This window comes from Lampris incognitus, chromosome 4 (genome assembly GCF_029633865.1).
Source record: "Lampris incognitus isolate fLamInc1 chromosome 4, fLamInc1.hap2, whole genome shotgun sequence".
NCBI classification, from domain to species: Eukaryota; Metazoa; Chordata; class Actinopteri; order Lampriformes; family Lampridae; genus Lampris; species Lampris incognitus.
Window position 1 is genome coordinate 43,832,903 of NC_079214.1, and position 26,749 is coordinate 43,859,651.

Consider the following 26,749-nt stretch of genomic DNA (forward strand, 5'->3'; position numbering starts at 1 on the left):
CTGAGCCGGTACCGTGCAGAGGAAAGGACGTACAATTTTGTGTAACATTTTCTTCTCCAGCGCCCTGAGCAGTCTTAGCTCATAATTTTACTCCAGTTCACTAAACACTTCACCTCTCTGGTGGTTGGTCGGTCGGTCTCTCTCTCGCTCTCTCTCGTTCTCTCTCTCTCCTCTCTCTCTCCTCTCTCTCCTCTCTCTCCTCTCTCTCTCTCTCCTCTCTCTCTCTCTCTCTCTCTCTCTCTCTCTCTCTCTCCATGCATGTGTGTGTGTGCGCGCGCACACATGTCTGTGTGTGAGAGAGAGAGGAAACCAGAGTCAGAATTCTAATCTGTTTTGTTTGTCAAGTAAGTTTTCATATACCAAGAATCTGACATGGTGCTCACTATAACACTTAAAGGTGGTTTTCCGCCAAGGTTCAGGAATCATTTGAAGAAGTGAAGAGTTGGAAACTATCCACAAGGGAAACTACATAGTTCTCAAAAGTGCATTCCCACAGCACTTCAAGAACCATGAAGATTGTTTAATTACAAGAATGTGACATAAAATGTGTGACGTCTACTAGACACTACTACTGCTACTATCTTGTATGAAACAACACAAGCCAGAACATAATGAACTGAAATACGTTTATAACCGTTTCCATAAAGTTTTCAATTTCCATGCCAAGCAAAACAGTTTGATGTGATGGGTAAGTCCTTTGTGATTTCCTGAGTGTCGACTGGTTAGTTTCACGCAAAATGTAGACGGTCATGCAAAACCACCAATTATAAACGGGAAAGGCAGATCACGTATGTGCCTGTCAGCCTCCTATCTCTGGCTGTGAGTCACAGAGAATCTTGCCATAAGAAGCAATCGAAAAGGGAGACTACAGATTCTGACAACATTTGAAACATATTTCTGTGCTGTATTATCACAAAGTTATTAATAGAAACATCGAAAAGATGTGGCGCCGTATCTGTCGACTCCAGAGGGTTGCCAAACACTGGACCACTCTTTCAAGGATGAGGATGTGTGCAACCTTGATACGGAGGAATGCTGGTTTGAACAGGGAGTCAAAGAGACCATCTATATGTTAAGAGGGAATGACCATCCCTGAACCGAGGGGGAGGGGCCTAAGGGTATGTCACATTGCAATTGTAACTGTAGTTAATGCTCACAGCAATTTGCATATGAAACCGATCGTTGTTTTCGGTCGTTATGCAACAGTATTGTTTATAAGGGTGGGAATACCTGCAGTCAGTTGAGACTGAAGAGATCACTTATGCCCCTTTTCCACTACATGGTAATGGCTCAACTCGACTCAACTTTTTCATTTTCCATTACTGGAAAGTACCAGCATTTTGGTACCTGTTACCACTTTTCTGGTACCACCTTTGTCAGGGTTCCAAAAAAACTGGAGCGGGTACCAAAATCAATGCACAGCAGCTACACTGAGGGGGTACTGTTACGGCAATGGAAAATTACACTCTGCGAGCCGAGTCGAATCGAGTCGAGCCAGTACCATGTAGTGGAAAAGGGGCATAAGATGAGTGATGAAACGTTTGTTGTGTCCAGGTGAACTGATTCAACTTTCTGGCATCAAAATAAATAAGACTTTATGCCTAGTGCAACTTAAGAAAATATAAAATGATCAAAATTACGTGTATGTTCTTTGGCTCACCTCTTTTGTCGGCTTCATATCCAAAATGTTGCCATATTGGTGCAGTTTTCGGTTTCACTGACACTAATTCTGCCATATCTCGTCTCATCACCCCCAAACAAAGTAAACAAACACACCGTGCCCATGTTCTCCTCTCCTATCTCTACTGAAATTTGATCTCCTGGTTGGCACTATTGGCATTGTACCGGCTCGACTGTTTGTGCATGGCCTGTCAAACACTAGTAGCTCCATTAGTCCATTTATAAGCAAACTTAATATTATGTTAATAATGTTGCCATATTGCTTACTAATGCAATGCAAGTTGGATTTAGTACTGTGACGCCGTTTGCACAGGTTGCTGATGTAGCAGGGCATGTTTTAACTTGCTAGAACATGTCCTACTGACAAATATCAGTTCAGTCATCCAAAGGAGTTGAATCAAGTGCAACTGGACTTGGTATATATCCGTGAAGACGTTTCGCCTCTCATCCAAGAGGCTTCCTCAGTTCGTGCCTTTCTGACTAGACCAAGCTAGCTCTTCTAGCTTCGTCTAGATTTAACTCCTTTGGATAACCATGACCTGGAAGAATGAGAACATTCACAGACATCAGTTCAGTCAGTTTGCGTAAAATCAAACCGGTTTATGGTCGTACACGAAACCGGACCGGTAAACCAGATACCGACCCAATTCTGCATAACAACAACTGAAAAAAGTACATATGTTTGAATGTTTAGTATGAGAATGGATGTAGATTCACAACAGATGTCTGAATTCACACACTTTTGTGTAATTCTATGCTAAAACAAATGGATTACCTTAACAAATGTCAAATAAACCAGAATGGCCAGATGACAAACCTGCTTTCACACAAATCAAGACACACTGTGTCACAGGACAGTGTTACCATTCACACACTGGTGCAGAGAGAAGCGCCAACGCACATACGCCAATGTGTACACAGGCTTTGTAAACACATCCAGCAAACTCTACCACCTTCAGTGTATTTAAAGAATCTGCCTTCAACATTTACCAAAAGATTAACCTTGGAATAGCCACTTAGCTTTCTCTTTCCCCTTCAAATCTCAACTTCCTGGTCACTTAACAGTGACGTGGTCTTACAACAGTTTACATCATAAGTTCTGCAGCTGCATTCACCCAGGGTGACTTACTATGAATGCACAGCCAGGCCTTTAGCATCTTACATCGACAGGGAATAAGGCCACTGATAGACACACATTTAATTCCCAAAGGTCCATTTATGATGGTGGTTGTCATGCTTTTCCTTCTGTTATCCTTAAACAAAATACTTAAAAATACTGCACTAGCTGGCAGCCCAAAAAAGAAATTAACGAACTATATAAAGACAAATGAAATCAAACTACAAGGTTTGTTAAAGGGAAACAATCACAATGTTCAACATTATCTGTTGCTGTAGTGATAGCACTCCATCAGCATCCATAACACTGAGCAGTCTCTGAAATGCTGCTGAAATTGGGTTGAAAAGCGTCCGCTGGTGCCATCACCTGCAGACAATCTGTGAATCATTGTCTCTGTTCTGTCTATTTCTGTGTACCCCAGTGAAGGTAGTGACAAACCAGGAAGTAAAGGTTGTAATTTCCACTTTCATGGATTGTCCACCAGTGACCCCACATCACAAAATAAATAAATAAAAATAACACCCCCCTGCGAGGGCAGCCATGGCTCAGTACTGCCAAAAACCAACAACCAACAGTAAACAGCCCTAACTTAGAGGCCACAGCCATCCATGGCCTCTCAGGAAGCATACTTTAACTAAGATACTCAAGGAATACTATAGACGTATCTCTCTCAGAGACAAGGCAGGAAACACTTGGATCTGCAGGAGAGCTAAAACAATCCAATGATTAATCATTCACAAAAACTATATAATCAATTAGTCAACTGACAAATAACTAATTGATTATAATTATGGTAAATAATTAATAATTTTAGTCAAAAGTCAAGTCAAAGTGACTTTATTGTCTCTTACACGGAAATTAGTTTGCAGCCAGTATAATAAAACTCTCACACAAAAACAAAACATACCAAGGCAGAATTGAATAGTCATTCGTCAAATAAAAATACAAAACACTTCCAAACATACCAACCCTTCACTTTTGCAAATGCTAATATTAGCTTGTCTTTCTCCAATTCATGTCATTCTTTAATGAATTCTTTAGGATTTTTTGGCCGCTGGTCAGATTTTCTTTTTTAACATTATTGTGTCATGGCTGTAATGAGGCCACTATACGGCACACTGTGCCAGCAAGGAGGAGTGTGCACAGTTATCATGTCTGTTCCCATTAGCGTTGGAGCTGACATCAGGACTAAAAATTCCCGCAGAGAAAACTACAATGACAACAACTGATGCTATGCAGCAATGTTCATCTACGTAATGCACATGTGACGCGTCACTCCACTGACTACCACATGGTTTCAGGCATTTTTGCTTTGTTTTCTGATTGAAAAAGACAAATTCATGCTCGTTGCAATTTCAAACCATGCTGTAGGATCAGTGCAGAGCGTATTAATGGCACCACAGGATAGCAACGCGGTACCAGATATGACATAACTGGATGTGACATGAACGTAAAAACAGATCTATTAGTAGGGTTGCCACTGTGCACTGACCAATTGGTGCATTATCCAGTATGCATGTAACCATATAAAGAAGAAAGGGTCGCACTCAGAAATACATCACTGTGTACCCACTCATGAAGGCCAGATGGCCGGAAAAATTTGGTGTTTTGCCAGACAGATATTATAGTAAATCTATTGACTGGTATATTCCTGAGTGTGGTCCTTCTCTTCTTTATATGATGAATGTAAAACCAATCATTGAATGCCAGTGTCACTAAGCCCTCCCGCCAGCATGATGCTGAAAATCCATCTTGCTATGGAAAAATACAGTTTGCTTAATATCATAAATACATACATACATGCATGCATACACACATAAATCATTTTGGGCTCTGGGAACTTGCAATGGGCATTTGTCTTTTTTTTTCTTTTTTTTTGGGGGGGGGGGGGTTCCCCCTTTTTCTCTCAGTTGTATCCAGCCAAATACCCTACTCTTCTGAGCTATCCCAGTCACTGCTCCACCCCCTCTGCCGATCCGGGGAGGGCTGCAGACTACCACATGCCTCCTCCGATACATGTGGAGTCACCAGCCACTTCTTTTCACCTGACAGTGAGGAGTTTCACCAGGGGGACGTAGCGCATGGGAGGATCACGCTATTCCTCCCAGATCTCCCTGCCCCCTGAACAGGCACCTCGACCGACCAGAGGAGGCGCTAGTGCAGCGACCAGGTCACATACCCACATTATATGTCTGTATGCCAACACATACAACACAGGCATAAACACATAATTGTGTCTTAGGTAGGTATTTCAATGGTGATTTAATACAACTTTAAAAATGCAGTTTATATCTATTTCCAAAATAATTTCAACATAATCTATAAACATATTTCACCTGTTTGAGTTTACCTTATTTTAGTACCTTAAGTACCTTTTTCCATGTTTGCCACTCTGCTGCTACTGTAACTGACAGTAGGTCCTTCTGTCTCTGCACTGAAAATGTGAATGACACTAACAGCAAACAAATAGTAATCGATTATGCATGCAGAAATGGATTGACACATACAGACACAAAGAGATGGAGTCAATTATTTGATCTTTTAGTGACAGTCAGACAACGGCAAACACACCCGCCCACCCCCCACCCCCCACACACACACACACAAAATCAATTCGCTGCGGTCCACACCCAGGCTTGCTCAAGGCACTGAATTCAGGCGTGTTGGCAAAATAGAGCCTACATTATTCATAAATAAGATTAATAGGTTATGCATGTCGTTTTGTGTTGGGACGTGGATTTTTTTTTGTATCGCAATTTTCTACAAAACCAAAAAAAAAAATCTTACTTTTGTATTTCTTCTCTTCCACCATTGCTTTCACTCCTTTCTTTTTCTTTTTCTTTTTTTTTCTTTTTCCAGACACCAATGAGGAGAGGTGTTGTCTGAACATCTAATTCAGGCATATAACCAGGTTAACCGTGTTACTGTCGCTCTACAACAGACGCCGCTTGGTGTTTTTTCGGTCTTTCAAAACAGAGGCACCATCATTTGATTCAATGCTGATCAGTTCACCGTATGCATGCATACAACAGGCTGTCACACAGACGCCACTCCAGCAATCTCTGCCTGGTTTCTCACCTCATGTCCACTTCCGGAGACACCTGTGCAATAACTTGGTTGTATTTCACAGGCCTTCAAGCCATTGATACATCAGCATTCTGAGTTTTTCTATCATTACTGTGTATTCAGTGGACTACACGGTGCACCCCCCCTTTTTTTCCCTCCCCAATTGCATCCGGCCAATTACCCCACTCTTCCAAGCTGTCCCGGTCGTTGATCCACCCCCTCTGCTGATCCGGGAAGGGCTGCAGACTACCATATGCCTCCTCTGATACATGTGGAGTCGCCTGCCGCTTCTTTTCACCTGACAGTGAGTTTCACCAGGGGGACATAGCGCCCGGGAGGATCATGCTATTCCCCCTCTCCCCCCCCCCCCCCCGACCGACCAGAGGAGGCGCTGGTGCAGCAACCAGGACACATACCCACATCCGGCTTCCCGCCCACAGATACGGCCAATTGTGTCTGCAGGGACGTCCGACCAAGCCGGAGGTAACACGGGGATTCGAACCGCCGATCCCCATGTTGGTAGGCAACGGAATAGACTGCTACACCACCCGAACGCCCTACACAGTGTATTTTTATAAGTATTATTACTACATCTGTCTTTTGGGAACACCTTAATGTCCGGATATTGCACTAACAACATATGAATGGGGTCCTATTTATCACATTGCACTAACAGACCCACTAATGAAATAAAAAAGCCCTACTAACACGACTTTTACTCTTATTTCTTTAATTTCTATCCTGATTCCTTACAGCTGTCTTGCGCTTGTATCTGGTCAGATTTAGAAACAGGGCGCTCGGGCGCTTAACTTTGAGGTCACTCCAATGATCGATGCATGCTTTGATTGTCTCCTAGCCTCTCATGTAAGTCACTTTGGACAAGAGTGTCAGCTAAATTAATGAATGTAAATGTAAGTGATTTTTATAGACGTTAAAGCAGGTGGGCGGACCACAAGCTGCCAATACCATGCTCTCTCATTCAAGTATTGATGAAGTATTCATTGATTTTACAGTGTTGATGAAATCTAACAGGAAAACATGTCACAGTTGACAAAGTAGAGACTATTTGCTGATGATGTATTGAGCCTGAGCTCTCGCTTCTTAATAGATGGCTGTGGAACTGGACCCAATACAAGCCCAAGCACTTGTATTGCTTGTACAATGCAACCGCCTTATTTAGGCCTTACGTTAAAAGTAGACCTGTCATTATTCGTCATAGGATCTGTATCACTGGAGGGGATGCTTCGCTGAGGTACGTAAGTGGGTAAAAAGGGAGCTGTAGCAGTCCAACTGGTAGAGAAACATGAGTGCAAGCCTGCATATAAAAGTGATCACGAAACGACCACATCTACTGCGCATTTCACCCACCCACCCACCCACACACACACACAAACACACAAAACTCACACACTCGCTGAGCACAACGCGTGTAGGAAACGAGGCAGAGAGGTGCCCTCACACACTCACCCTGACTCACCCCCCACACACACACACACACACGCACACACACCGTGGTATGAGAACTTATAAAAAGTAACATACTTGCATTCGCAACAGCTGCCACCACTTGTGAGGAAAGACAGAGAAAAAGAGACCAAGAGCATTGGGAAGAGAGAAAAAGAGAGTGAAAAGCCAAGACCTATACAACTGAAGAAAAAGAAGGAAGACAGTCGTATACAAGCATCGATTTGATTGTGATGCTTCTATATGACCAACATGCCCAAATGAGACCGTCAGCGAGAAAATTTGAAAATGTGCTTTGTAATTATTCCAAATGTTCGTCTTTGACTGGGATTTCCCTGAAATATCTGACAAAACAATTTACAGCACAGTCACCAAAAGATCCCAAACTCCTCCTAACTTAAAGCGAATTTCTGAAACATCAGCAAAACAAAACACAAATCTGCATGTATTTCCATCAATTGGTGTTATGCAAATTATATAGTATATACATATATACATACAAACACACACACACACACACACACACACACACACACACACACACAGGGAGCAACAAGGCTACATTATCAAGAGATGTGTGTGTGTGTGGGGGGGGTAGTGTTTCAACACGTTAAGTAATGGCTAATGGCTTTAGCCTCTACATCATCATTTCTTTTGAAATTCAGTTTCTAACATCTTCTCTTTATTGACATGCTAATTTCCCCACCTCGGGCAATATTCAAGATTTTCTGTCAAATTTGGCATTTTTTTCAGCTTTTCTTATTCCCAAACTCAAAATTAATTGACTGAAACTGAGTTTGTGTGAACTAAAAAGAAGGAAGACAGAGATGGGGGTTAAGGGTATGAGTGTGTGTGAGTGTGTGTATGTGTGTGTGTGAGAGAGAGAGAGAGAGAGAGAGAGAGAGAGAGAGAGAGAGAGAGAGAGAGAGAGAGAGAGAGAGAGAGAGAGAGAGAGAGAGAAAGCTGAGTGGTGGAAACTTTCCAAAAAGAAGCTTGGCGGGGGATAGAAGTAGGCCATGCCTTAATGTACATCACTGCTGTGTGTACAAAATACAGCTAAGACATATTAGCATGTGGTCTGCTGAAGCTCAGCCCTCCGTATCCCACTGTAACTGGGGGAGAGTGTGCTACCCCCCTCCCCCGAACTACCGCCCCACTCAGTGAGCTTCTGCTCCCACTGACCTCACTGAAATATTTAATAGCCTCTCTTTCTAACTCCCTCCATCTCACTACTCTACCTCTTTTTCTCCCCCTTCCTTTCTTTCTCTTGCACTCTCTTCCCCTCTTTCTCTCTCCCTTGCCCCCACCCCCTCTCTCCCCCTCTCTTGTTCCCTCAAATTAGCTGTGACTTTGTCCTTGCTCAGCATGGTGCCAGGGCCTCCCTGGTACAGAGAAGAGTGGTTTTGCTGGTGCTGGGCTGCCATTTGTCACACAGCTTATACAGAAATGGCATTAAAATCATCATAAAATCAATTCAGGTTCAGTGGCGGTAGGACGTGGTGAGATAGATAGCTAGCGAACTAGATAGATAAACAGACAGAGAGTGAGCCAGCGAGGAGAGGGAAAGAGGGACTGGTAGGGTTAGTGTGTGTGTGTGTGTACATGTAAATGTGTGTGAATGTGCATTTGTGTGTATTTCTGGTGTCTGAGTGTGTGTGAGAGAGAGAGAGAGAGAGAGAGAGAGAGAGAGAGAGAGAGAGAGAGAGAGAGAGAGAGAGAGAAAGAGAGGTGAGGGTTTGCTGGTATAAATTCTGTTGGATGTGAGGTAAGGTGAGGTGATGCATTTCTAGATATATCACATACTTCCATCTGTTATTTATAGTCTTGTTTCATCTTTCAGCTAAAGATGCGCAGCATCCACATTTAGAATTAAGTGCCTTCATTACCATTTGACACTTCATACTTTATTTTATGTCGTGTAAATCCTATGTGCAACCGTATTAACGTAATTGAAATGAAGCTACGGCCCCTGCAGAGACTGAACAGGAACAAGCAATGTGGCGGTGTTGGAGAAGCCATCAAAGCCTGCTGGAGAAACCCAGCAGCTGGAGCTGTTCGGTCTCTGGGGAGGAAGCCTTCACCAGCCCCAGGCATCCCTTTTCTTTCTCCTCCCGCTCTGTCCTCTCTACACCCTGCTCAGGACCAGAGAGGATGCGAGGGAGAGAGAGAGGGGAGAGAAACAGATCCAAATTTCAAAAGGGAAAATAAGGAAAGGCAGGAGAGGGTATGTAAGGAGGGGGAAAGCGAAAACAAGAGAAGCAGAGAGAGCGCCCAAAAAGAGAGAATGGGAACAAGAAAGAGAGTGTGTGTGTGTGAGAGAGAGAGAGAGAGAGAGAGAGAGAGAGAGAGAGAGAGAGAGAGAGAGAGAGAGAGAGAGAGTGAGAGAGAGAGAGAGAGAGTGAACAGGGGAGGGGGTAATGATGACAATGATGTTGTTTTGTTTGTAATGATGGTGAAGGTAATGACAAGGGTGAGAAAGCAGGACTGCAGGCTGTGGTGTTTGAGGGGTGTAGGAATTTGTAAACTGAAACAACAGAGACAGAGGAAAGTGATCTGAAGAGCCAGAGGGCAGTTGGTTATGACTGAAAGGATGTACCGCTGTCCTCCACAAAAAATGTCGCATGAGCACATGCTTGTTCAAAGGGCCTGTTCATAAATCATAATCCCATCTATCTCACACCTGTAACAAGCCTGGAGAAAACTCATACATGGCCAAATGCTGTCTGAGTATGTTTTTCACCTTCCTTTAATGTTCTCTGTAAATCATAATGCTTAATTTACCCCTACCCATGCAATAATGTCAATAAAACATTAGTTCATTCATTCATTCAATCTACTTTAGGGTCACAGACAATATCCCAGCAGGCAATGGGGGAGAAGGCAGGGAGACACGCCAGATAGGGTCTCCGGTCCATCACAGGGCCCACACACACAATCATCATTCATATATCTATGGGCAAAGTCTCTGATTCGAATTTTATTTCAATTCTACACAAATGTTGATGAATTATTAAGACAATCTGTTGATTTTCACATGAACAAGTAACGTTAGATCGATCCAGTCAGCCTGACTTGCTGCCAGTATTCTACGGTTGCCTTTATCATAGCGATGAGATCGGGTTCGTTTTATGGATGTTAGCTAGCGGTAGCATTATTAATGTAACCGAGCGTTATTTCCGCCCGCTGCGGGATTCGGTCCACGGTTGTGCTGCACATGGCTAGCCGCTCGACTAAAGGGGGCCGACCCTCTGGCGATCGGCCAATGTGTCTTTTTGTAAATTAAAGTAGTCACCCTCTCCCGGAAGCTCGCGCTTCGTTATTCCCGCGCTACGAAGAGACTTCTGAGGTTCTGCACGCTTCCGGATCCCACCGCTGCCACCAATGTAACCGAGCATATTTCCGCCCGCTGCGGGATTCGATCCAGTATTGTACTACACCACGAGGCGACACCACTAATCGCTCGACTAAAGGGGGCTGACCCGCTGGCGATCGGCCAATGAGTCTTTTTGTAGGTTACATTAACATGACTCACCGCTAGCAGCCTGGCTACTGTCCAAAGCAAAAAAGAACCATAATAAACCCCAATTTGAACTAGAAACCCCAATCTCAGTGCTATGATAAAGCAGAGTAAAACATCCGGTAGTATTAATAATTAGGCAGGTTGTGTAACTAATGCTGCGTTCCATTCAAAGTCCGGAATTCGTCGGTCGGAATTTCCCAGTTGAAATTTCCGACCTCTAAGCGTTCCAGGTGCACGGCGCCAAAGGTATGTATGAAAAAAAAACAACGAAACAAAACAACAACAAAAAACACGGCTGACCGTGAAAAAAGGCAAGTGTATAAACAATTGGCTTATCAGCAGTGCACAGGGGAATAACTTCGGTGCAGCGATAACTTTCAGAGATTGTTTACCACAACCGGGTACTTTAATAATATTGTCGACATATTTTTCATCAATTTACATACAGAACAGGTTTTACTATATGATAGTAGATATTATTGTAATTAAATACAGGCAAATATACCTTACTTTGCCTTAGTTGCTGTTTTACCATTAACACTGCACGCCTCCATGGGTGCTGCCATTGTTGTGTGACGTCAGACAACTGCTTCTCCATTAAGTCGCGGTAGATGATTTTGCCCCGTTTACAAGTAGAAACTCCGCCTTTGAGTGACGTTCCATTATACCTTTTCTAGTAGGCGGTCAGAAAATCTCGATTTCCAAGTTGTCTGGAACGCAGCATTACTGATCCAGTAGAAATATTGCCAACTGAAAGCCGGTTTGGAATCCCCTCAAGTCCCGGAGCTCTCTCCACTGAGTGAATGCCTGTCCGAGGTTCACTCTTGTTTTGTCTTCTATCAACCGCACCCCCCCCCCCCCCCTCGCCTTCGCCCTCTTTGCCTCCTCTGTCAGCTGCGTTATTTTTCTTCTGTCGGGTAGAGTTTCCACAGTTACTTCGGTTTTCCACTGTCCCCCATTGCCAAGCCCGCTACTGGGTGGTTGCCGCATTTCCTGTGCCGTAAATCGATTTGCCGGGAAAAAAATCAGGCAGTCAGAATTGAATAGTGAAAGTGAGGCTTATAAAGAACCAATCTAAACGCCGATGGCGTCGTTATTCTATAGCCATTATACTGTGCAATCAACATTTAAATCATAATGATAAGTTAAAGAAAAAAAGTTGTCGACTTCGCTTTCATGTGCATTCATTTTCCAAACCCTGATGTATTGGCCTGCAATTTCATATACAGAATCATTTATATGTAGCGAGGACCCCCTTTGTCTCACTGTCTTCCTGTCTTTCTGTCTCTTTCCCCCTCTCGTCCACCAGAGATACGGAAGCAGAGTCTTTTCTTAAACTGAGTTTGCAAAGTGGCCTTCAACCCAACCCACATTAAGGTGCTAAATTGACACCAACCAGACCAGAGGATCTTCCAAAGGAATTGTGTTTTTTGACGTGATGCTCCAACTTATAGCAGGACACAAGAACACTTAACGACCTTTTTAGGTTATTTTCACCATTTATCATAGGAACGAGTTCACACAAGACAATAATTTTTCCACAAAAGAGGAAAGAACTTTCTCATTTTATCATTGGTGAATATGGGAGTAGTGTATTCGACGTTGAACATATTTTCTCTTAGTCAGGAGTCAGGACAATGACTTGAATTAATCAATTCAAGTCTCTCTCTCTCTCTCTCTCTCTCTCTCTCTCTCTCTCTCTCTCTCTCTCTCTCTCTCTCTCTCTCTCTCTCTCCCCATCTATCTATCTATCTCCGCAGGGCAGGCAAAAATGGCTATGTATGTGAGCTGGAAAAAAAGAATTGAAGAGTCTGTACAATTTGATGTTGAACTGTTGTTTACCAGGATGGTCAAGTTGTGTTGTTGTCTGTTCAGTTGTAAATAAAAGAGCATTCCTGGGGCCGTGGGATGTATGGGGCTTGGGGATTGCCATAAAACAGAAATTTCTGCCTTTGTCATCCGTTCTTCCATGCAAGCTTGCCGCATTGGTGTCAGAAGTGTGATATTGCTGAAGAATCGAAAGGGAGATCCAGAGACTGGAGCAGGACATAGAGCAGACCCGTTGGCGCTTGGAAATCCTGGCGTGACAAAAGACGGAGCCCGCCAGAGATGGAAGTTTTCCAGCTCACCGTGATGGCGCCAGTTTATCACAGCCCCACCAGCCCCTAAAGGACAGGAGGGCCAATACAGGGGAACGCCTGCTGCTTGCTGCCATCGACCATGCCCTAGCGACCAGGAGGGATGCTACGCATAGAACACCAGTCATTCACCTGGTTATGGCTGGTGTGGGAAAGGCTTTGCAAATGCTCCTCAACCTAGCCCCAAGAGCAGCGGGACCTCCAGGCCCTGATAATGGCGCTGGAGAGGCGATGCGGGAAGCGACCCTTCACTGACCAGAGCAGGGAGCAGCTAGCCCACTGCTGCCACCAAGAGGAAGAGAGCCTGAGCACCTTTGCCACAGATGTGCAGCTGCACACCCTACATGGTTACCCGCAGTTCAACGCAGCTGCCCAAGCGGAGCTGGCCCTCCACACTTTCCTGAAGGGGTTCATGCCGGAACACTTGCACCAGCATGTCTGCCTCACCATGCCCTAATCCCTCAGCTAGGCTCTCTGCAAAGCTGAACAGGCCGAGGTCGAACTCTCCACATGGCTTACCCAGCAGAAAGCTCCCACTCTCATGTCAGGTTGGCCGACTACAATGAAGAGAAGCAGGTAGAAGAGGTCTACCAAATTCAGCTTCCACCACAGCAGTCTCGGCAATGGCCGCCAACATCCAGGCGATGTCCACCCCAGCTGACTGACTATTGTTACCGGGGTGGCATTGGAGTGCCACTGCTCCCAGCGTCAGGAGGAGTGGGGCTGGATGACACCAATGGTGGCGGCCTTCCAGGCTTGGGAGTAGTGGTTCCCATTGACTACGCAGCAACTGAGGCAGCAGCAGGGGGCAGACATGACCTTGGTACTGGTGAGGGGTTGGCTGGAGACGGGGCGGTGTCCCCAGTGGACAAAGGGTGGCAGCACTGGGACTCGAGGTAAAGGCCTATGACTCTCAATGGGAGAACTTTGAGCTCCATGACGAGTTGGTGTACCAAAGGTGGCAAGCTCCCGGGTGACGGAATGACCTCCAGCAAATATTGGTTCCCCGTGTGCTCCGTCCCCAGGTTCTCCAGTCCATGTCTTTCTACTGGCCTAGCTGTCAACGACATGTGGAGCTACACGTGCACTGCTGTGACTCCTGCACCTGCCGGGCCCGGGCCAGCTCCAGAGTGTGGCAGAAGAGGGCCTATGACACATGGTACTTTGGGCAGTTCTTCCTGTGAGGGGACAAGGTATGGGTGTATTGTTCCGTTTGCAAGAAAGGGGGGACAGTAGCGCCAATCAGATTGCCTCTCCCCCAGTTGCACTTCCTGTGAGCCCCAGTTGGCCTGTTTAACAGCGATGGCACCCTGAACTTTTGAGGGAATATGTATAGGGTGATGGGGTCAATGAGGACAGCTGACCCCTAAGGTGGGGGCTATGTAGTGGCCTGGGGAAGCAGTCGCTCTGAATTTTGGTGGATCTGCACTGGGGGAGTGCAAGGACTCATGGGACCGTTAATATTCGAGTTGGGATTGTTGTTGATTATGTAATATTTTTGCGAGTTTGGGTGTTCTGTTCATGTTGGGATGTGATGTTGTTTGGGAGTTTGACTCGGACTGGGTAGAGGACTGTTTACTGACTGACTGACGCTACAACTGTGACTTAGACTGACATCGCCAGTTGCAACCTCGGGGGGGGGGATCGTTGTGTTGTTGTCTGTTCAATTGTAAATAAAAGCATTCCCACGGCCGTGTGGTGTATGGGGCACAGGGATTGCCATAAAATGGAAATCTCTGCCTCTGTCATCCATTCTTCCATGCAAGCTCATCTCAATATGCCCCCTGGTGTCTTAGGTAATACACTGTAGTATACTTCCCATGTTTAAAATCACTATCGATTGGCCATGGTGTTTCAGCTCGGTGTGTGAGTTTGCACCCATAGTCTGAATTAAATAATCCACTCTCCTAAAATCACACAACGAATTCTAATATGGAGGTGGATTGTGATGCACAGTGCAAAAACCATCTACCCCACCTGTTGAACACTAAGAGCAAGGCTGGATGAATAGTCAAGTCCGTTTCTTTGTTCAAGTTTTTTTTCCCCTAAAGCTCTTTTAAGTCTTCTTTTTTTCTTTTGAGTTTTTCCAAGTCTTTTTTTTTCTCCAAGTTTTCTCTTATTTCACCACTTTGTTTTATGCTTAGTATTTTTGCTTTTTTTTATTTTACAAAGTTGTGCACAACTCAACTTTATTACTATTTCCATATTTTTGAAACAATTGTCAGTTCCGTATCTCCTCTCAACTGAGTAAGCCAAGTTGATCTTTTTTTTCTTTCTTTTTGATCACAAGGAAAATCTCGCATGTGATAATTTTGGAAATTTTATCATCCAGCCATTGAACTACTTTCAGATTATTTTTACTGAGTCAGACCATGTCAGTGTATTAGATTAGTATTTGACTATTAATCAAATGGACCAACGGAGCAAAGATCCCATCACCTACTAACTCTGGACTGTTGACAAGGACGCTCTACCAGACTCACCTACCAGCATCTGACTGTTGCCAAGGGACCCAGGAAGTTTGCCCAGGGTATGCTAAATAGAACCTGTAGCAGGACATCAACAAAGAACCGGCTGACACGCGACATCATTGCCAGGCAACCTCGACTTGTGGGTTAATTTCTGCATGGAAGTCAGGAGTAAGCTTGCATCGCCGACTACAGCGGCCTCCATTGGACCAACTCATAACCACAGCAACGCTTCATCTAAAGTAAGCTCGAGTCATATCTACTGTCTTTGAACAGAGTTGATGTCAAATAGTAATCTAAGATCTCAATTTTAAGCCTTAGAAAGATTTTAATCAGTTCATCGTGTCTCGCCTTCTTTGGTAGATCTGAAAATCACATACCCTTTTACACCATCGACAAACTAAGTGATAAGCTCTAGTTTGCCAGATAAAAGGGATAATTTCATTCATCGACTTGATTCTGATTTCCCATCTATTAATTTATTCATGCATTTATTAATTTACACTATTGTTGGCAGATATTTAGGCATTAATTAACATCGCTCTGACATCTGTGGTCATGAAGTCTTTCAAACGACTGGTGTTGGGCCATCTGAAGAACGTCACAGAACACCTGCTGGACCTCTTGCAGTTTGCCTACAGGGCAAACAGGTCAGTGGATGATGCAATCAACTTGAGACTGCACTACATCCTGCAACACCTTGACGCCCCAGCGACATATACAGTGATCCTGTTTGTGGACTTCAGCTCAGCGTTCAACACCATTATTCCAGGAATCTTCTCATCGAAACTCTCCCAGCTCACTGTCCCCCACCATCTGTCAGTCACCAGCTTCCTGACAGGCAAGAAAAAGCAGGTGAGGCTGGTGGAAGTCACTTCTGGTATATGGACAGTCAGCACTTGTGCTCCCCAGGGATGTGTCCTCTCTCCACTCCTCTTCTCCTTCTACACTAATGACTGCTCCTCCAAGGACCCAACTGTTAAACTACAGATGACACTATGGTCACCGGACTCATCCAGGATGGCAACGAGTCTTCATATTGGTAGGAGGTTGAGCGACTGGTGCTCTGTTGTAGTCAGAACAACTTGGAGCCGAACACGCTCAAGACTGTGGAGATGACAGTGGACCTTAGGAAACACCCCTCAGCACTGCTCCCCTTCACAGTATCCAACAGCCCTGTGTCAACCATTGAGACCTTAAAGTATCTGGGAACTACCATTTCCATAGACCTGAAGTGGGAGACCAACATCAACTCCATCCTCAAAAAGGCCCAGCAGAGGATGTTCTTTCTGTGACAATTGAGGAAATTTGGTTTGCCACAGGAGCTGTTGAGCCAGTTCTACACTGCAGTCATTGATCTGTCCTGTGCACATTCATGAGGGTCTGGTTCAGAGCAGCAGCAAAACAGGATAGGAACAGACCGCAGCAAACAGTAAGGACAGCAGAAAAAAATCACTGGCGTTTCCCTGCCCACCCTGCAGGACTTGTACACCTCCAGAGCCTGGTAACAGGTAGGCAGAATCAGCACAGACTCCCCCACACCCAGGACACAGTCTGTTTGAACTCCTACCCTCTGGCAAGTGCTACAGAGCAATGTGCATCAAAACAAACAGATATAGGAACAGTTTTTCACAGGCCATCTCTCTCATGAACACTTAACAGCATGGTGCAATAATGGACACTTATTATGTAAATATGACCATTTGTAAATAGCCCCCTCATGTCAAGATGTCTCACCTACATATATCTACGATGTGCACTACCTATTTAAACCAGATGTACACTACAAATGTACAATTGTAAGTACACATACAACTACTGCATACTGGTTACAAATTATTATTGTTATTGTTATAATTACAACATGAGTATGTAATATTACATTGTAATATAGTATATAATTATATAATGGAAAAAAGATAATAGATGAATACATTGTATATATTTGAGTATATATTTGAGTATATAATATAATATAATACAATATATGTATACTAGAAGAACCCCGCTACAATGTAGCGGTTTGGTTATCCACCCGTCGAAATCTCCCTCCTCTTCATCCTGCCAGCTAACCGCCTTCCCCCTGCCCCTAAACCCCCCCCCCCACTCCAACTCCCTCCCCCCAAATGCTCAGAATCATCTGAAATGCCGAGAAAAGTGGTTTACCCCCCCTCACTCCAACTCCCTCCCCCCAAATGCTCAGAATCATCTGAAATGCTGAGAAAAGTGGTTTTTAGCCATTCTTAGAAAATGCATATTTTGCATAATTATGCATGATTATTATAATTATATTTTAATTTTCTGCTATTTTTCTGGTCCTCTCTGGAACAATACCTACCACCTCCAAAAAAAATTAGGATCATAAGTTCATTTTTGCAAAAATGCATATATTTTGCATAATGCCAAAACATTTTAAGTCCCAGAAATTTTTTTTTATATAGGTGGAAAAATCAAAGATGCTCAGAATCATCTGAAATGCCGAGAAAAGTGGTTTTTAGCCATTTTTAGAAAAATGCATATTTTGCATATTTATGCATAATTTTAATTTTCTGGGATTTTTTCCCTTACTCTCTGAGACAATACCTACCACCTCCAAAAAGAATTAGGATCATAAGTGCTTTAGTTTTCGGTCCCGCTATCTACACTAACACCACACACACACACATTACGAAAATATATGAGTAGATAATATATAAGCATAAGTGATAAAATTATGTTAGTATTTAATATAATATATAAGCATAAATTATTAATTATTCAACCATAATAAAACCCTGTATAGTAATGATATACCTGTTGTGTATAAATGTTTACCTCCAGTATTCTATTTATTATTCCATTTATTTCTCTCTTGTTTTTTTTTGGTTTTTTTGTGTGTGATATATGCAAGTACTAGAAGCTGCTGTAAACCAGAGTCAAATTCCTCATATGCATAGGCACACTTGGCCAATAAAGTTTATTCTGATTTGGATGAATGTCTCTATTACTGAAAGCCATTGTATGGATGTTCCTCTAAAGAGCAAAGACAGAAATCCCTGTAATCGGGAATTTACAACTTCAGATCTGAAAGTGATTAATTTGGTTTACCCAAATTTCCTATGAACGTCATAGGTGGTGCTCCTAAATTCACAACGAGAACGTTAATAATATTGTAGCGATATTACGCTATATATGGAATAAATATTTTACCAGCAGGTTCAAAGTGACAGCATGAGAGGGGAAATGAAGGTGCTTTGGAAGGGAGCAGAATCTACTGTGTTTAATTTATTCAGACTTTCTCTGATTTTCCTTCTCTCCACCACTAAATATAGAACCACCTGAGTAATCCATTAGTGTAGATTGCTGGCAGAAACAGGTGGCCATATAAGCTAGCAATCAAAATGTCACCCTAATATGTCAATCAAGACATGATAAACACACCTAAACAGGCTTAGAACAGTCACAAAAGCCCTCTCTTGCAAACTAACACACCCTCTCCAGGAGATACATCACTTGCTGTCACATCAAACATAGTGGCTGGAATGGGACTGTCAGTCATGGGACAGTCAGGGCTCACGCATGGAAAGGAGAGATGTTGGGTGGACCAGCAGGGCTGACACAATCATAGTGAGCTATGTGTGACAAAGGTGTCTTCTTCAGGGGAATCAGCCATGCAAGGCTTTAATATCTCATTTGGATCGGCAAGGAAACACTTTCGGGGAGGACTACAGTATGATCCCACTGTTGCCCCTGGGGTGTACCAGAATTTCTTCTGAGGTAAGTGTCTCATAACAGCCCCACCGTCTTTCACAACGATATCCAATAACGAGGTATCTAAATGAATAGTGGCCATTGCGAAGGACAAAAGACCATGCCTGCAGGGAAGTTGACGCCTTTAGTGGCCATTCTCCTCCCACAGTCATCTCCTCCCCCAAACACTGCCTACAGGACCACTATTAATGTGAAAAGCGGGTCCCCACATGTTGGACACAGGCCTCTGGTCTAGCTGTAACCCCGCAGCCCTCTCTTTCCTGGACCCTCTTCATGCTCATTGAGCCAGCTTATTGGAGGCTCTCGCATGGTCGTCAGACACTGATTAAATTCAAACAGGGAGACAGAAGGGAAAACATGACCTGATCTATGACCATTTTTTTCTTTTGCCGGGATTTGTTTTTAATATAAAACAGAGGGGATGGTAGAATAACTACTCCTGTTGTAGGCCTGCTGAGCTGTCTGGGTTACATGTTGGAGCAGTTCTATGATTTGATGCCTTTTATAGAGGTCTCAAGTGTCTTTTCTGTCTCTCTCCTGCAGCTTCAGTGGAGCATCAAAAGCTCTGGTTGGGAGTAGGAGAAGCTAGCAGATAGTTCTGTGAGGTGTCTTCTATCAGATAGTACAACATCACACTACATGAAAGCTGAATGTGGAATCACCACCAGTGAAAACATCACTTTTAAGGACTATTCCCACCAGCAGAGTTACAGCTGAAAATAATTAACTGACATAGCTGATGTATCCATCAAGAAAAAGTCAATTGGTGGCCATCTTCCCACAAAGGGGAGTTTGCCTTGCGTGATGGATGTTGTATAACCAAATGTAATATACATAAGCAGAAACAAAGTGTGCAGGCACAGCCTACACACTGCGTTACAGCAGTGAAATCTAGCGATCATTTTGGGAACTGGAATTACAAAGTGTCTTCAAGATTGCATTTTTACACTTCGCCCTTCTCCCAAGCTAGCACCATTCTTTATAATGTAGGTAGGTGTTATAATAAAAGCTTGGAAGAGCAAAAAAAAAAACCCACTTTGAATACAAGAACCTGATTAAATAATTGACAGTGTAATTCCACCGGTGACATTTTCACTACATGGCATGAATCAACGCGGAATATGCATCAGTGTGTTGTAAAATGGGTGATATACACCATCCTAACAGTCAAATTAGACTCACACTTGTTAACGCTTGAATTCTGAAGATTGGGAGATTGTAAATCTGTCAGATCTCCTCTCAGCAATGTTGGAGGTAAACCACAAACACAATAAACTTATAACAACGAAATACCAATCAGTCCTTATGTAGAATTTGTATGTGTGCCAACAAATTCCACACATCTTACCTCGTCTATTACATCAAAACAAAAACGCTGGCCAGAAATTCTTGTACGCAAAGTAATTCCCATCCCCACTGTAATGTGAGTCAATCAAACAATATCAAGTGCTATGTCTGCCAGCTATTTTGTTCAAATAATGACATTAACTAGCTATTTTTTCATAGAAGTGATATATATATATATATATATATGTATATACACACACACACACACACACACACATATATATATATAGACATTGACTTACAGTACAACATATTTCATCTAATAATATGCTCTTAAATAGGTGACAAGGCAGCACATGAATCTGCAGGATGTGGGTCGACCTATTTTCTCAGACGGGGTGGAAAAGGAGGGAGTAACGTGCAGTCCAATCTACTTGCACCAGAGTGAATATTGATTGGTTCTTTTAAAGCATCCTGTTGCACAACACGGCAGAGGCATAGAGAAAGAGAGAGCTGAGAGGGAAAAAGAAAGACAGAAAGGAGAGGAGAGAGAGAGCGAGAGCCAGCGATAGAAAGAAAATCTCTTCTGATCCAAGGCCAGTGTTTGAATAAATGTTCAGTATAGAAAAGATGTCAGCAAGGACATACAGTGAGCATGCGGTGCTAACATACTTAGCCATGCAACACTCTTCACTGAGCCTCCTGGCAGCATCTTCCATTAAGGGAAACACAGTTTGCATGTGTGTGCCCTTGCCTGATTGCATATGTATAATTCTGTGTGTGTGTGTGTGTGTGTGTGTGTGTGTGTGTGTGTGTGTGTGTGTGTGTGTGTGTGTGTGTGTTAGTGGGTGGTGGGGGGTCTGCGTGAAAGTGAAAGTGGAGAGGCAAGGCTAATGCTTCTTTCTGCTTGGCCAGACATGTTACTTATTTCTCATTGTGTGCGGCCACGGGCATTAAATATGTTTGAAATTACCCACATTGTCATCAGGTGGGGTTAATGGAGAAACCATTAGCAATAAAGAAGATAGAGAGAGAGAGAGAGAGAGAGAGAGAGAGAGAGAGAGAGAGAGTGAGAGAGAGAGAGAGAGAGAGAGAGAGAGAGAGAGAGAGAGAGAGACAGAGACAGAGACAGAGACAGAGATAAGAGAGAGGGATGAGAGGTCTGTACTGTATAAGAAAGAGGAGGATGAACACAAGGTATGAAGAAGGAAAGCATGGGTGAGACCAGTGATGGAAAGACAGAAGATAGACAGAGGATAAATGGACTGATAGTGAAGAGGCCTTTCATAGTCAGCCATGGGTGTAATCAGCAGTTTTCACCAACTAATTTAGTTTTTCATGAAATTTGCGGTCTTCCTGCTGCTTGCTGCAGAGAGAAAGGCCAGCCAATTAGACAGACGACTGAATGGAAAGAATAACATAACGGTAAGCAGATAATAGGTTACAATTTATGGTGAAAGGGGACGGGAAGGTGATGTAAAACTCCTTGTATTTTCACTCATTTCACTCATTATTATCATTGAAATCACTTTATGTAGCTTTTTGACTTTTTCTGTAATTAATCTTCTAATTCTTACCTCATTATCTTTCTAATCATAGTTATTATTATTATTATATGAATATTTCCCCACAAAAGGTACTTAGTGCTGTAGAATAAAAACAACAACACAATATTAATAAACCATAAGCTTAGATAAACGAATGAGCTGCTGACTCCATTAAGGCCCACTCAGCTATAACAATAAGACTCTATAGGATGCAAAGACAGGTTTAATGCTCCGGTCATCAATGCAGCATCTGATAAGTACACCATCAAACAGGAAAGCACTTATACAACCCCTTGCAAATACATGATCACCTGTTTAGTCCAGACTTTCGATTCTTAAAAAGAGCCTTAGCTGTATAGCTAACACTAATGGACCGATCCATTTATATTACCGAATGCGATCGATATTCTAAAATTGATTCCAAAACAAATAATGGAAACCATATGGACATTATGTAAGCCCTCTTCTTACTTCTGTTTCACTCCATTTATTGTAAAGTGACTTTGAGTAATAGAAAAGCGCTATATAAGACTGATTTATTATTCTGGTTCTTACTTTCTTGAGGTCAACTTTTAAAGGTAGAAAACAAAGGATAGTACTGGGTAAAATATAACAACTTCTGACTTATTATTAAAGTGAATCAAGGGGGCGTCTGGGTAGCATGGCGGTCTTTTCCATTGCCTACCAACACAGGGATCGCCAGTTCAAATCCCTGTGTTATCTCCAGCTTGGTCGGGCGTCCCTCCAGACACAATTGGCCATGTCTGAAGCTGGATGTGGGTATGTGTCCTGGTCACGGCACTAGTGCCTCTTCTGGTTGGTCAGGGTGCCTGTTCGTGGGGGAGGGGGAACTGGGGGGAATAGTGCGATCCTCCCACACGCTACGTCCCCCTGGCAAAACTCCTCACTATCAGGTGAAAAGAAGCGGCTGGCGACTCTACATGTATCGGAGGAGGCATGTGGTAGTCTGCAGCCCTCCCCATATCGGCAGAGGGGGTGGAGCAGCGACCGGGACGGCTCAGAAGAGTGGGGTAATTGGACGGGTACAACTGGGGAGAAAGGGGGGGGGGGTCCAAACCAAAAAAAAGTGAATCTGGTAACAATCGTAGACATCCCATTATCCAGTGCAAGATAACTTAACTAACTCTATTACTAGTCTATACAGACACACACAACTTAACCTATTCTGCTTATCGCAGTAAAACAGATCCCACAACCCTGAGATACACCACATCCAAATTGCACTAGGAAGTGTAGAAAACTACCCAAAACATCAGGGATCTGTTTATCAGAGAGCGTGTCTGAGCCAACTAAAAGCCGTGAATCATAATTTCTATGCTGTTCATAAAGTTGTTATGATCAAATTGTGTCAAAGGCAGCTTAAAGGATGACTCTTCTCACAGAACTCTGAGTTCTTTGATTTTTCTGTTTTTTTAATACGAGTAACTTCTGTCAGTGTCATCATCATTTATTTATGCTCTTTTTTCTATCCATGTCATTCTCTTCGCAGTACATTTTGCTCTCTCTCTCTCTCTCTCTCTCTCTCTATCACACTAGGTATGGTAAATCACCAACTCTGCCATCTGTCATCACAGCCACCAGCCCACAGCACAGCCTGATCGACACATCGGACCACCAGTAGTGAGGTCTATTTGTGTTTACACAAACACCTTCATAATCACACATGCAATTATGCGACAGAGTGGAATCTCTGCTGACGTTAGCAGAGAGGAGGCAAACTGTCACTCATCTCAGAACTGCCTTAATGAAGGACATGGGCCATATTCGTTCAAGTAGAGAGTCAGAGCCACTTTAAGCAGGTTTTTCATCCACATGTCCACACACTTCAATAACCATCCATTTTCCATTATCTGAACCGCTTATCCTTCTCAGGGTTGCGGGGATGCTGGAGCCTATCCCAGCAGTCATTGGGCAGCAGGCGTGGAGACACCCTGGACAGGCCGCCAGGCCGTCACAGGGCCACTTCAATAACCAAATAAAGTAAACATGATCTGGTAGTGCAAGCCTTGTGTCAGTGATTCCCTCCACCTACTCCCAATATCGCCTTAATATAAGGTGCTAGAGATCGAGTGTGAAATAGGCTGTGGTAACACAGCTGCAGCTTGTTGCTAACCACTGGTCTGGGTGCAGGAAGTTCAACTCGGGAAAAATCACCAGGAATGTCAATCATACACTTTACTGACTTCTGCACAATCCTTAATGGTGTTTTGCGTTTCCTAAATTGGATTTTACAGTTCCTAGCAGTGCTGGTGGGTCAAACGAATGGGAGAGAGTTGGCCAAGTGTAAGGAGTGGGAGTTAGTGCGTATTACAGCAGGGTGCCATACTGTGGGTTTACTAACAGATGGTGAATATTTAAATGTTATTCTGAGATGTGCAGGGCAAAGTATTTACTCACACTATTAGTTTTTCTCCTTAAAGAAGAAAGAGGGAGAAAAGGCTGGGGTACAAGGAGACAATAGATAATAAAGCAGCATGCAAATACAGTTTTATACTTTTTTTAAGGATTAAAAGGATCTCAGTATCAATCCCCTAAATACAACACGCGGGTTTGTATATGTCGAGCTAAAGCACATATAACGGGTGAACATATATCAATTAAACAGTAAATACCTTTATTATGCCAAATGGTGGACTCTTAACTTTCAGTTTACAGGGTCAGGTTTGAATGTGTGTTGAAGGGGTGGGCTGATGGTGTGATAGAAATGGTGGTGGTAGGAAAGGCGGGGTGAAGACAAGGAAAACAGCAGCCAAGTGTTGCAAAAGTAACAGCTGTTTCAACGAAACCCTGGGTCTGCGCACCTAAATGTGTGTGTGTGTGTGTGTGTGTGTGTGTGTGTGTGTGCGTGCATGTGTGAGCAGGCATACATGTGCATATTCAGATGTGCCGCCTTTTCTGTTGTGCTTAACCTAAGTGATTACACTGTGTGATGACACGTAGCTTGTGTGTGTGTGTGTGTGTGTGTGTGTGTGTGTGTGTGTGTGTGTGTGTGTGTGTGTGTGTGTGTGTTTGATTGTTAATTTGGGCAAGGTCGAAGGCGGAGGTACGGGGTGGAGGTACTGGAAGTCGCCGGATGCAGTGGGTCCGTGCCCAGCGTCTATGTGAGCGGAGCCAAAAGGAGGCAGCACCCGGCTGCTGAATGTCGGGCATGGCTCAGCGGATCAGAATGTGGTTCAATTAGACCTAGTCAACGACCTCTGTCATGGACCTGCATGACACACACACACACACTTGCACACACACACACAAATCTTGCATACACACGTTTGTGGGCTATCATGCACACGCGCAGAAACACACAACCATTCACATTTATACACAGCCCTGTGACATGCGGACTTAAATGTGTTTTAGACTGGAAAAACATGCGCCCATCCACTTGCTGGAGAAAAGGACCCAACAGACGAAGGTAGAACAGTCACACGGCTTCCCTTTCTGGTAACCTTTGAAGAGGCGAGAGCTTTAAACTGAATTTTAAACAGTCTTATCCATCTAAGACAACACTGCAGCTCATTCTCCCCCCACTAAACAGGCAGTGAAAGCAGAAAGTCTCTCTCACCTGCTTTGAAGGTGTTACTCCCACTGTGGCTCCGAGCTGAGTGAATCACTCCGTATCCAAATCCCGGGGATTTGCGAACCCTTCAAAATCCATAAAGAATCGGGGCTTTAACGGTCTGCCGGGAACATTGGCACTTTCCCTCACATCCAAAAGGTGGCTGTATGAGTATGACTGAAGTACCACTCCCTGGCAAGACACATTACACCCCCGTTGCGTGGATGGTACACACAAACACAACTGTGCACATTAAATACCCAGAAAAACACGCACACTCGTGCACGCACGCACACATACACGCTCGCAGGCACTCGCACGCACGCACAAACACGCGTACACAACACAACACAACACAACAAGGCAACCAGCCAGGCAGAGGGCAAACACGACACGAGTCAGTTCCTGAGTTCCAGAGAAATGGGCTGAGTCGGTGTAGAGTTCCCCCAAGATCAAGTAACCTGCCTGGATTGAGGAAGACAGGGTTTGGTCTGCCTCTCTGGAGTGGATAAATTGACAGTGCCTCTCCCAAACCTGCTGGATTAGAGCTGGAACACGCAGGCACAACCTGTCTGTGGTTTTATAAAGCTCTTTCTTTCTTGCTCTCTATTTCCCATCCTCCTCTCTCATTCATGTGCTGCCGTTGGCTGAGCGCACACTCCACTCTCTGCTCACCACTGAGCTCCTGCAGGAGAATGAAGCGGCGCACTGACCCTCCCCCACCACATTAAGCCCAGCCCCCATGCACACTTTCAGCCAATAGCAGCAGCGTTCCATTTTCTTTTTTGCCCACCATTACGCACACATACACATACACGCAACACAAGCGCGCGCGCACACGCACACACACACTGAGTCATAAAACACCACTCTACAAGCGCGCGCGCGCACGCACACATACACTTATTAACATTAATCCTCCTCCCTCCCCGAGACAGTTTGGCGACACAAACAAAAGCACAGGTTCACACCCGAGGGCACTCTCACTAATACAAGATGACACACTCCAGCACTCCCAAAGGCTTGATAAGGTGGCTAAATGCTGCTGGAATGGCTTGACCACGCTCTTACATACTCCACGCGTTTGGTTGTCCTGAACCTGATTTCCACATTAGGACAGAGTCTCTTTCTTGCGGTG

The 26,749-nt window shown here is 44.0% G+C and overlaps 1 protein-coding gene across 1 annotated transcript in view; it reads right to left on the minus strand.

Moving 5' to 3' along the window:
* large2 (LARGE xylosyl- and glucuronyltransferase 2) overlaps window positions 1-25,915 on the minus strand; it is a 100,521-nt gene extending 74,606 nt beyond the window's left edge. Inside the window, exon 1 of the mRNA XM_056278956.1 lies at window positions 25,618-25,915. The gene's annotated coding sequence lies outside the window, so the exon portion shown is untranslated. The remainder of the gene's footprint in view (window positions 1-25,617) is intronic.
* Window positions 25,916-26,749: the final 834 nt, after the last annotated feature.